Genomic DNA, 13574 nt, shown 5'->3' with positions numbered 1-13574 from the left:
TAAGGGAAATGCAAATACAAAACCACAGTTCAATATCCCAACAAACTGACACTGGAACAGTCAAAATACAGAACATTTCCATCACTACGTGGCTTGTCCATTTTGCCCATTTTTTAATAATAAATTTATTTTTTATTGGTGTTCAATTTACCAATATACAGAATAATACCCAGTGCTCATCCCGTCAAGTGCCCCCCTCACTGCCTGTCACCCATTCACCCCCACCCCCCGCCCTCCTCCCCTTCCACCACCCCTAGTTCGTTTCCCGGAGTTAGGAGTCTTTATGTTCTGTCTCCCTTTCTGATATTTCCCAACATTTCTTCTCCCTTCCCTTCTATTCCCTTTCACTATTATTTATATTCCCCAAATGAATGAGAACATACACTGTTTGTCCTTCTCTGATTGACTTACTTCACTCAGCATAATACCCTCCAGTTCCATCCACGTTGAAGCAAATGGTGGGTATTTGTCGATTCTAATTGCTGAGGAATATTCCAGTGTATACATAAACCACATCTTCTTTATCCATTCATCTTTCGATGGACACCGAGGCTCCTGCCACAGTTTGGCTATTGTAGACGTTGCTGCTAGAAACATCGGGGTGCAGGTGTCCCGGCGTTTCATTGCATCTGAATCTTTGGGGTAAATCCCCAACAGTGCAATTGCTGGGTCGTAGGGCAGGTCTATTTTTAACTCTTTGAGGAATCTCCACACAGTTTTCCAGAGTGGCTGCACCAGTTCACATTCCCACCAACAGTGTAAGAGGGTTCCCTTTTCTCCGCATCCTCTCCAACATTTGTGGTTTCCTGCCTTGTTAATTTTCCCCATTCTCACTGGTGTGAGGTGGTATCTCATTGTGGTTTTGATTTGTATTTCCCTGATGGCAAGTGATGCAGAGCATTTTCTCATGTGCATGTTGGCCATGTCCATGTCTTCCTCTGTGAGATTTCTCTTCATGTCTTTTGCCCATTTCATGATTGGATTGTTTGTTTCTTTGGTGTTGAGTTTACTAAGTTCTTTATAGATCTTGGAAACTAGCCCTTTATCTGATATGTCATTTGCAAATATCTTCTCCCATTCTGTAGGTTGTCTTTTAGTTTTGTGGACTCTATCCTTTGCTGTGCAAAAGCTTCTTATCTTGATGAAGTCCCAATAGTTCATTTTTGCTTTTGTTGCTTTTGCCTTCGTGGATGTATCTTGCAAGAAGTTACCGTGGCTAAAAGTTCTTAATTCTTATCATGCCAGCTCAACTAGAGTCCAGATATACACCAAAAGTAATGATGGATTAAGGTGCATCAGATTTTTGTTATTGCTGCTATTTGTTTGTTTGTTTGTTTGTTTGTTTGTTTTGGTTGGTTTTACTATTTTTAAGTTGCATCAGATTAAGGTGCATCAGATTTTTGTTATTGCTGCTATTTGTTTGTTTGTTTGTTTGTTTTGGTTGGTTTTACTATTTGTATACATACACTAATATTAGAGGAGAATCCTGAAGTTAAAAAGAGAATGTTAAGAAGAACATAGTGTCTGTGTTGTTAGGTTTATCTGTATTTTTAACTTTCTATAAGACTTTAAGTAATGAAAATCCATTAAAATAAGGGGAATAAGGAATTATTGGCAGGGTCACTCAAAGAAACTAAACACCTGGTTGTCAGTGAAGCACCTAAATATCCGTTTCCAAACAAGCAATGATGATTCATCCTCTGAGTTTCTTAGATGGATTTTTTTTTTTAATTCAGAACCTAAATGGATTGTTCTCTATCAAGAGCTTAATTCTACCCCAATCTGTCTTTAACTGTCAAGTACATTTTCATGGTTCAGAATCATCTTTTTTTATGATTATTAAATGAAATGATGGAAACACTCAGAAAGAATAAACTGTCCATTCAGAGTGTTGATGATTGGAAAAAGAGTGTTATTTGAATACTATTACTGGGTTTTATGTGTAATGCACAGTTGGGCTTAGCATCTGCTGCGTCTGCTCTTTGCTAGAAAAGGCTGCCTTTCCCTAACAATGGAAAGGCATTTCCCTGCCCTTGAATATGACTGAAGATGAAGTACATGAAGATGTTCGGGCCCACCTGGTGTAATGTATGACGGAGTCAGCTGCCCATGTTGTGAAGGCTGAAGTGGCCCCGATGGGAGTAGCAGCTGGTATGCATGTGCTCACATCAGCCCATGCTGCAAAAATAGACCAGACTAACACCAAAAAAACTAGCTTTGCATTTGGATGGAGGACACAGTTTTCACTTTTCTTCAAGGCTGATTAATTACACAATTTGCATCTAGCAATCACTTGTCAATTATAAGCAGCAGGCAGCAGATGATACTGTAACTGTCTGTTCAATAGTAATTTTTAGAGAGAAGCGTTGAAAACAGAGTTGGTTCAGGAAACAATGTAATTAAATAAGCAGCCAAAAGAAAATATTTCAACTCTTCTTATTGCCTTACTCTACCCTTCTCTGTTGGGCTAACGGAAGTATTTTCCTTGGGGCTGATTGTTACTACTGATTTCTAAGTGGATTCCAATGTTGCCTTTTGATGTGACTTGATTTTATAACTGCAGCTGCATTATCTGAAGAAATGCCCCTAGTATGTACCAAATCTATTCAACTTGAAAATTTTCTGGTGTTATCAATGTTTTAAAATAATAGAAATTTTAAAAAATAAAAAATAAAATAAAATAATAGAAATTTAGAAAGAAAATTGAGGGAAATCCCACCCAAGGAAGGAATACACTTTATTTTGATAAAATGTCCTTGAAGCCTTTATCAGGAGCCATGCATTAGTAACACTTTCGGCCAATCAAACATCAAAAAACTACCATCAACACAGCAATAGCAACAAGACCAACCAACCAACCAAAACATATCAGCCTTATAAAGCTGTAAAAAAGATTAAATCAGTTCATATTCTGATAAGTTGGTTCAAATTTAATATTTACCTATAAAAATAAAATGAAATAAAACAGAAAACAAAATTATATTCCTTTTCCACTCTGTACTTATCCTGAAAAACTCACTAATTTTAAAGAAACACTTGGATGTAGGTGGTGAAGAAACCTATCACTCCTTGTGCCTAACAGTGTTCTGATCTATAAAGTTTTAGGGCACAAAAATTGTATGCATATCAGTTATTTTTATTACTTAAGACTCGCTGTTTACCAGAGTTGCAATGCAGCATCAGTAGCTGCTAGTAACTGAAGAATATTGGCAAATGATTTGTCATGCTCTCCATTCCATGGAGTGTTCCATCTTTTCCATGACATACCCACCATCTTGCCTAGGGTGGTCTACACAGATACTGGGAAAAATAAAGAACTTTGGAAGATGGCTGTTGCTGTTTAATGTTATTTAGAGTTAACAGAATCTGTTCTAAATACTTGTTCTAAATTAATCAATTCTTTTCAATGCCTTTTTCGTGTGGCATATTGGTGAACAATATAGCTTTCGGAGGCCAGACAACCTTGTGTTTAAATCCTGCTTTGTCATTATATATAGATTATCTTAACCAATTTATATCAATTTATTAAATTGATAAAATAAATAAACTGATTTCTTGCTCTGCATATTAATCATAGTTACTTCACAGGGTTTTACTTATCATAGTTCCTGTCATACAAATGTCAAGTAGGGGGTAGCCCGGTGGCTCAGCGGTTTAGCGCCGCCTTCAGCCCAGGGTATGATCCTGGAGACCTGGGATTGAGTCCCACATCAGGCTCCCTGCATGGAGCCTGCTTCTCCCTCTGTCTGTGTCTCTCTGCCATTCTCTCTTTCTCTCTCTCTCTCTCTCTCTCATGAATAAATAAATAAAAATATTTTTTAAATGCCAGGTAAGAACAACTAACAGATTATTTCTGACCACCTATCTAGATGTGTGTGTGTGTGTGTGTGTGTGTGTGTGTGTGTGTCACAGTATTTGCTTAGTAAATAGTCAATATAAGGTAGTTATATAATGGCCCCAGGGTCTTTCTCCTTGCTATTCTCAACCTGCAATACTCCTCTCCATATGTTTTGTAAAATTATTTGTTGCAAGCACAAGAAACCAGCTCTGGCTAATATAAGCAGAAAAACAAATATCTTAAAAGTTCATGCTGGAGGAAACACAAATTTGGTGGAGTGCCTATTGGTACAACCACTTTGGGAAACTATTTGGTGGTGTCTACTAACGCTAAATATATGCAAAGTCAATGATCTAGTAATTCTACTCCCAGCTATATACCACATAGGTAAAATATATATAGGTACACCAAAAGACATGAAGTGAGGATGTTCATAGCATTATTATGTATAATAGCCCCAAACTGGAAACAGTATAAATGCCCATCAGCAATGAAATGGATAAATTGTTATATATTCATAGAATAGAATACTACAAAGCAATAAAATAAACCAGTTATAAGCATATACAATGGCATGATGAATCTCACATAATGTTGAAGAAAAGAATGCAGATCCAAAAGAATAATTTTGCATAATTTCATTTGTATGGAGTTCAAGTGCAGCGGGGAAGGAGGGAATCTATGATATTAGAAATCAGGATAGTACAGCAGTGTACAGGGAGGAGTTTCCACTGGATGGAGCCTTAACTGGCCTCCAGGTTGCAGAGCAGGAGACGATTTGTCCCAAAGGAAGGAGAGAAAACTTCTATCCTCCTTGACCTGAGAGGTCTGGGAAGCCTCAGACTGCTGTGATTGGAGATGTGAGAAGAAAGTCAGACCCACTAAGGAACAAGGGGGCAGAGGTGACTTCATGTCCTAAAACATAACTCCCTTTTTAATTTTCCTGTTTCATAATAAAATTTCAGATAAAAATGTCATAGGTATGCATCCTCTCTACTAATCTACTATCACTGAAAATTCTATTTCTTTCTTTTTTTGAGAGACAGAAATAAATATTTGTGTGATACTACACATTCTAGTTTGTAAATCATGTTCATATGCTTTATCTCATGTGGAGTATTACTCTGAGAATTAAAGACAATGTCAAAAATGCCCCTATCATTGTATCTGACCAGTGACCATTTATTACAAAACTATGAAGTGGGTGGGGCAGGTAAAAGGTGTCTTTACTTTCTTTTTGAGAAATCAAAAAGAAAAGTTTCAAACTCAGCTCTTTTCTTTAAAATTTAAAAAAAGTTAAATTAAAAAAATTAACATGTAACATTATTAGTTTCAGATGTATAGGTCAGTGATTCATCAGTCTTATATAACATCCAGCACTCATTACATCACGTGCCCTCCTTAATGCCCATCACCCAGTTACTACATCTCCCCACCCTCTCCCCTCCAGCAGCCCTCAGTTTGTTTCCTATGATTAGAGTCTCTTATGGTTTGTCTCCCTCTCTAATTTCGTCTTGTTTTATTTTTCCCTCCTTTCCCCCATGATCCTCTATTTTGGTTCTTAAATTCTATATATAAGTGAGATCATATGATAATTGTCTTTCTCTCCTTGACTTGTTTCACTTAGCATAACACCTTCTAGCTCCATCCACATTATTGTAAGTGGCAAGATTTTTTTTTTTTGAGGACTGATTAGTATTCCATTGTATATAAATAACACATCTTCTTTATCCATTCATCTGTTGATGGACATCTGGGCTTTTTCCATAGTTTGGCTATAAACATTGGGGTGCAGGTGTGCCTTTGGATCACTACATTAGTATCTTGGGGGTAAGTACCCAATAGTGCAATTACTGGGTCGTAAGGTAGCTTTATTTTCAACTTCTTGAGGAACCTCCATACTGTTTTCCAGAGTGGCTACACCAGCTTGCATTCCCACCAGCAATGTAAGAGGTTCCCCTTTCTCTGCATCCTCGCCAATGTCTGTCATTTCATGACTTGTTAATTTTAGCCATTCTGACTGGTGTGAGGTGGTAGCTCACTGTAGTTTTGATTTGTACTTCCCTGATGCTGAGTGATGCTGAGCACTTTTTCATGGGCCTGTTGCCCATTTGTATATCTTTTTAAGGAAAATGTCTGCTCATGTCCTCTGCTCATTTCTTGATTGGATTATTTGTTCTTTGGGTGTTGATAAGTTGATAACTTTGATAAATTGTTTATAGATTTTGGATACTAGCCCTTTATCTGATAAGACATTTGCTATTCTTAACACTTATGAACTCAACCGATCTCAAACTCTGCTCTTCTGATACTCAATTCTGTGTTCTTCAATCTGAAAACAGTTTAGATAATGTATCATATCTAATAAAGAAAATCAAACAGCTAATTTAACAATTGAAATATAAAATAAGCATATAATGCTGTGCCATAAAACCCACACCAGATGCATCCCCCTGGGTAGGTCCAAGTAAGGGTAACCTTTGGTCTTGTTCTAAAGTCCAGCTCAGAGGGCTTTCCTGGTATCAGGAGAAGCTTATCTATTGGTGGGTTGATAACTGCTTCCATAAAACAGCATTCCTGTTCCCTGAGAGTTATAGCCATAATCATATGTAAATACCTAAAATGTTGCAAATTATATGGTGTAGAACCTGAATGTGGATGATATTCTTAAGAACTTTTTTCTTGGCCTATTAAAATGGGGAGGGTGTTTATGGCTATCACAGTAGCATAGAAATGCAGAGAACCCAAAAATCCAGTGATGGAGCAGATGCAGTGTTGAGTACCCTGCTGTACCTACCCCATAATTGCAGTTATTGGTTGGTTATTTCTGTTTGCTCTATTTCCTATCAAACCTGATCTTATTGTCCCTCAGTCATTTCTCCCTTTGTTGTAAATTAAAACCACCACTGCCTTTCACAGGGAATTTTAGACATTAAGTCTTTTTTGTATAAAGGAAATTTCAGGTGCAGATAATCAATGGGTGAGGCATCCTTAACCTTTACCCTTGAAATTGCACTGCCTGTCTGTGTTATGGGAGAATTATGCCTGTGGGTTATGGCTCCATTTGTGAATTACCAATAGACCTTCATTTTCTAGTAGCATAAGAAAATTTTAGGATGACTAGTTAATTGTTGGGAATTTTATTGCTGTACATACTTCTTAAATTGTTAGAGTAACTGAGCAATCTTTTAGTTTCAAGGAGGGAAGATTGATTAAGACATCTTTTACTTTACTATGTCCAGATCTGAAAAATGAATCCAAGAGTCACTATACAAAACATATGAGTATAGTCAAAATACATCTGCTTGGGGAACAGAGAAAGGCTTGAAAGTATAAGGACAAAGGCTTATTTCCTTTTCCTTAGAAGTTGTATTTGAGTATAAAGGATGCATGGATATTTTCATTTTTTATTATTTTAGTATTACATAAATTTATATTAATTGATTTAATTTTTGAAAATAAATTTTGTCTATATGGCTTCAGAATTCAAAGTTTAGCTTGAGCCTATAGTTTAAGAGTATCTAGAGGTGCTTGAACCAGATGAGGTTCATATATTTGGGGAAAAATCAATTTTAGAGATTTTGGAATGCAATTTGACTCTTTGTCGCTTGTATTTTACCTGAACTCCTGATTTGAGCAAAGCACTGGAATGTATCTCAAGTATAGTTTATCACACACACACACAAAAGTACAGTTTATCATAGTCTTCTAGCATTATATCAAGATAAATTTGCCTAAGTGTAGATTTCACCTATCAGACCATGCACACTGTGGTAGATTACGTAGACAAATTAGTTTTTTAAATACAATTGAATTTTATTAGCTATTTTTTTAAACTGTTTGCATCAGGTCATTGGTCATTATCTTGTTGCTACTTCAGTACATTGCAATGCTACTTTAGTACCTGGTGTTTAAACTTTTAGGAGGGCTCCTGGTGTCATTAATTGCAGTGCTCTCAGTAAAATGGAAATGCAGGACCTTTGGTTCAAAAAACAGGAAAATCAAATGCCATTAAATGTACTAAAATATAAAGTGTTTTCCTTTCTTCTGCAGTCTCTCTCTCTCTCTCTTAGTTGATCATGGTGTTTTTTATTTGCTCTTTGTTGTCATTCTAAGTAAGGAAATATTAAATTATTAGTATGGATTTTATCATTTATATCTACATTGTGCATTGTCAACTTTGTAAATATAAGAGCATTTAACCTGTATGCAGACTCACTGAAGTGAATGTGTAGCTTATATAAGCATTTGTGTTATATTCTCACCAGAACAGTGGACACATTGCACAATTAACTCAAGTGTTTTTATTCCACTTCCTATTTTAAAAACATTTTTTAAATTTAATTTAATTAATTTATTTTTATTCCACTTCTTGATACATACATATTCTTTTTTTTTTAATTAATTTTTTTTGGTGTTCAATTTACCAACATACAGAAAACACCCAGTGCTCATCCCGTCAAGTGTCCACCTCAGTGCCCGTCACCCATTCCCCTCCAATACCCGCCCTCCTCCCCCCTTCCACCACCCCTAGTTCGTTTCCCCAAGTTAGGAGTCTTTATGTTCTGTCTCCCTTCCTGATATTTCCCAACATTTCTTCTCCCTTCCTTTATATTCCCTTTCACTATTATTTATATTCCCCAAATGAATGAGAACATACACTGCTTGTCCTTCTCCGATTGACTTATTTCACTCAGCATAATACCCTCCAGTTCCATCCACGTTGAAGCAAATGGTGGGTATTTGTCGTTTCTAATTGCTGAGTAATATTCCATTGTATACATAAACCACATCTTCTTTATCCATTCATCTTTCGATGGACACCGAGGCTCCTTCCACAGTTCAGATAAAGGGCTAGTTTCCAAAATCTATAAAGAACTTATTAAACTCAACACCAAAGAAACAAACAATCCAATCATGAAATGGGCAAAAGACATGAAGAGAAATCTCACAGAGGAAGACATGGACATGGCCAACATGCACATGAGAAAATGCTCTGCATCACTTGCCATCAGGGAGATACATACATATTCTACCAACACTTTGACGTCTGGCTTATGGTGGAGTCAGGAAGGACTCTAAGGAGAAAGAACTATGGATTGCCCCATCTTTTCCTTTCTTTGTATATCATTATTTTTAGCCTGAGTGATTGGCTTACGGGAGAGTAAAGGATATGACAGGATTCCTTAGTTGTTCATGTTTCTATTGCTTTCATGTTATATTTGAAGCGAGTTCAAGTCCAAATGGAAAGCATGATCTGTCAGGACTCTCAGCTTCTCTTTACTCAGTTATGGACATAACACACTTACACCTTGAACTTGCACGAAGTCTCTCTGAAATTCCACCCATTGTGGTTTCACTGGCATTTTATGCTCATGGGACATTGCTAACACTATATGTAAATGAGATGGCAAGGAGCTGCAGACATACACACTGTGTGTATCTCCTCTATGCATGGGTATCCTCATTCCTCCCCTCAGATTTCACTTACAAAATAATGTTTAAAGATAAAATTATTAAGAATTTTAGGATGGCAATAACAGAATGGGGCTCTTGTAAGCATTGAGTTTTGTACTGTTGTGGAGGTCACACACCCATGGAGCTGGCCCTGAATGTTATAGTGAAACTATAGTGAAGGTAAGTTGTTGCCAAAATGCCACTCAGAAGGGTATCTACTATAATTTACTTATATCTTGATGATTTATTCATATCACCTGGACACAATTTTTCCCTTAGTTTAAAAGTTAAAGTGAGACTCAGCATCCCCAAACAAATGCACAGGTTTTTATACCTTTGATTGATGCCTTTTCTTTCCCATTCCCTACCCACACTCCAGGAGCACCTTCACTCTCTTCTTCTTTAATTGAGGAACACAAAAATAAAATACTAACTCAGTACCAGGATATATTTACAAGATAGAGTGAGGGCATTCACTAAGCACAGACAAAGAACCAAGTCATATAAAAAAAACTTTTAATATTGTTCAACAATTAGCTCTGATGAGAGTGATAGACTGATTCTTTCAAATCCAGTTTCTTCTCTATATCCTGAAATGTCACTGTCTGTTTTAGCTCCCAGGATACTGCCTGACCTCTGGGCCTCCAGATTCACACTCTAATATGTTCTTTACCATGACACCAAAGTGATTTTTATGGAGCATATAGCCAATCTGGGTGCTCCTCGCCTAAAATATTTTTGCTGGATTTTTCACATCTTCACAATAATCAATGTCCTTAGTGGTTTGGCCCTGCCTACCTCTCCAGCCTCTGAGGTATCCTAACACCCTTCAGACAATGTGCAAATATTTAAATACATTTGCTCTCTAATCTTTCTTTTTTTTTTTTGAAGATTTTATTTATTTATTCATGAGAGAGAGAGAGAGAGAGAGAGAGAGAGGCAGAGACACAGGCAGAGGGAGAAGCAGGCTCCATGCACCGGGAGCCCGACGCGGATTCGATCCCAGGTCTCCAGGATCGCACCCTGGGCCAAAGGCAGGCGCCAAACCACTGCGCCACCCAGGGATCCCCACTCTCTAATCTTTCTATGTGTACTATCCTACTTCATGGAAAACTCTACCCTATTTTCTTTACCTATTCTTCTCTTACCTCTTTTCTAAGAATTATGTTAGGAATTACTCAATTTGTTCATTTTCCTATTCATTTATTTCCTCAATAAGTATTTGTTGATATGCCAGGTGCTGTGCTAGAGTTGTGCGACACAGTGATGGATAAGAATAGAGAAAGCCTTGACCTTGGGGGGCGCTTAGTCATGGGGAGTGGAGGCAAATAATACATGTCCAGTATTTTTGCCATAAGCACATTTGCCACAAGCATTTTCATCATAGTCATTTTCACTGAATAACTAATTGGCCATAAGATATTTTGGTGTATAAGATAAAATCATGAAAAATGAGATGGACATTCATTCAAAAGGACATAATGAAACATGAAAAATGAGTAACAAAATTAGAAAGACTTTACTGTAAAATATGAAATATTTGAATACATTTAAAATGTATAGATTATGGCAGTCTTCCACAAATAATTGATTTTATTTTGTGGGTTTTATCTAAATACTTACCTTCAAAGTCTTTCGTTCATAGAAGTAAACATTTGTGGAGGTTAATAATTTACCTTGGTAGTTAAAAATAGACCTGCCCTACGACCCAGCAATTGCACTGTTGGGGATTTACCCCAAAGATTCAGATGCAATGAAACGCTGGGACACCTGCACCCCGATGTTTCTAGCAGCAATGTCCACAATAGCCAAACTGTGGAAGGAGCCTCGGTGTCCATCAAAAGGTGAATGGATAAAGAAGATGTGGTTTATGTCTACAATGGAATATTCCTCAACCATTAGAAACGACAAATACCCACCATTTGCTTCAACGTGGATGGAACTGGAGGGTATTATGCTGAGTGAAGTAAGTCAATCAGAGAAGGACAAACTGTATGTTCTCATTCATTTGGGGAATATAAATAATAGTGAAAGGGAATATAAGGGAAGGGAGAAGAAATGGGTAGGAAATATCAGAAAGGGAGACAGAACGTAAAGACTGCTAACTCTGGGAAACAAACTAGGGGTGGTGGAAGGGGAGGAGGGCGGGGATGGGGTGAATGGGTGATGGGCACTCAGGGGGGCACTTGACAGGATGAGCACTGGGTGTTATTCTGTATGTTGGCAAATTGAACACCAATAAAAAATAAATTTATTATTAAAAAAATAATTTGTCTTGGTTAGTATCTTTTATTTTTTCCCTGAAATTTCTTCATTAATTAAGAGAGGTATCAGTTTCCAAACACTGGAATGCATATTTGTCACTAAACTTTGTATTGTGTTTTTTTTACTTTTTTTTTTTTTGATTATATTTTGAAAGCCATCTACACTGTTTGTTCTTAGCATATTGTCACATGTCCACTGATAGATATTCCTAAATTCTGTGGGAATTGTGGGTTCAAAACTCTATAAACTCTATAAAACTCTGCCCTTACCCTATAGATCATTATCAGGGTTAAGACTTATATAACATAAAAAGGGGAGTACTGCATCCACAGAGAAATCAAATCAGTCAACCAGTTATTTTTTTATCTTTTATGGCAAAATTGACTTTTAGTTAATTAGTAATGTGGTGAACATATTTGCAGAAGGAGTCTACAGCACAGGATGCTATGGTGAAAATACTACCTACAGCCCAAGTAATATGTGCTTTTTTATTAAAAGGCATATAAAGATAGGTATGGAAAGTGCCCAAATCAATAACAATTTTAGTAACCTCTGCCAAGGAGGAAATGCTGTATGGGATAAAAACACAGAAGGAAGAAAGTATAACCCAGTGGAAATAACAGTTGAGCTGTATACCGAGGGGAGGATTGGAGTGACTTAGAAAGTGAAATGAGGAGGTTGAGTGGGATGCAGGGAACAGGGAGAGTTTTTCCAGAAGAAAGAAGAGCATAATCAAAGGTCCTGTGGCAGAAGAGAACCTCACATTCAAGACACCAAAAGGAAGAAAGGGTACAATATGAGTTAGGAGAGGTAGGAGGAAGTTTGACTGGGAAGGGCCTTGTAGGCCAAGATAAAATTTTAGTTTGCATCCAAGAGTAGTAGGAAACTTCTGGAGTGTTTGGTTTAAGGGGGAAGGCAGTAGAGCAGGGGATCACAATTCCATTCATTCTTAAAAAGACTTCTCAGTCTTAGATACAGTGTGGAGAACAGATCTGAGGAGAAGAAGAGTGGAGAATCCTCCACAAGGTCAAGAAGAGATATTTATGAGCGAAAGTAGAAGTGAGGTTACCACTTGTGTGAAGATTTCTTGAGTTCCCTAAACCTCACCCATCTCCAGCATCAGGGCTGGAATAGAACTTCTTTCCTCGTGGTCCTGTGGAACCCTGTATTTTTGTTGTGGTGGTTGTTTTTACTTAATGTATACAATGAACTTGTGATGGACATCGTCTTTATCCTCATTTTCTGTGCAAGGAAGTATAAGGTTTGAAGGGTGAAGCAATTTACCCATATTCCATGGCTAGTGGCTGGTGGAGGCAGTGTCTATGAGAAGGGGAGGCAAAGGTCTGAGAAAGAACAGGGAATAAATAAGCCAAATGTTTGCATGGAAGGAAGCAGAAAATGTTGACTGCACAAGGAAGTTCAAGCTGAGACGGGAAGACAGGTTAGTGCCAAAATGTAGTACCAAATTTACATCAAATAATGATATGTTTAAAATCAGAACTCCAAAGTGGTGAGTGCTCTTTGCATGGTTTGGTGCCTAAGGCATACACTGATGCCAGCCCACGGACCCTGCCTGTGCCTCACCGGCACACTTACTATGTCATTCTCTCAGAGTCCTATCAGGAGTGTGTACTCCTTGTCTCTATTCTCTCATTCACTAGAAAATGGCATTTAATTCTTCCTAGCTCAATCTTCACGTCCAAGAAATGTTTAAGTTCTGATCATTTTAATTCCAAACCCTTTCTTAAGTCTCTCCACTGTCTAGCCCTTCTGCTACTCTGCTAGTCCAGATTTTCAGGCATTAGCCTATCTTTCCTGATTTGTTCCAATAGCAGCTTGAATGGTTAAGAATCTTTCCTCCTCTCAACTGTGTGCTCCTGTCTGCTGGCCAAGAAACCGATTCAAACATTGTTGTGAAAGAATCCTGGGCTTTCTGCCTACCTTCCCTGTGCCATCTCTTACCACCCCTGCCTCACTCCATAAGATCCAACAGCTTCAACTTATTTGTGGCTCA

The 13574-nt window shown here is 37.6% G+C and overlaps 1 protein-coding gene across 3 annotated transcripts in view; it reads left to right on the top strand.

Moving 5' to 3' along the window:
* RASGEF1B (RasGEF domain family member 1B) overlaps positions 1-13574 on the top strand; it is a 559901-nt gene that overhangs the window by 369586 nt on the left and 176741 nt on the right. The window lies entirely within an intron of this gene.

This window comes from Vulpes lagopus, chromosome 6 (assembly GCF_018345385.1).
Source record: "Vulpes lagopus strain Blue_001 chromosome 6, ASM1834538v1, whole genome shotgun sequence".
NCBI classification, from domain to species: domain Eukaryota; kingdom Metazoa; phylum Chordata; class Mammalia; order Carnivora; family Canidae; genus Vulpes; species Vulpes lagopus.
This window is presented reverse-complemented; position numbering and strand designations above follow the sequence as displayed.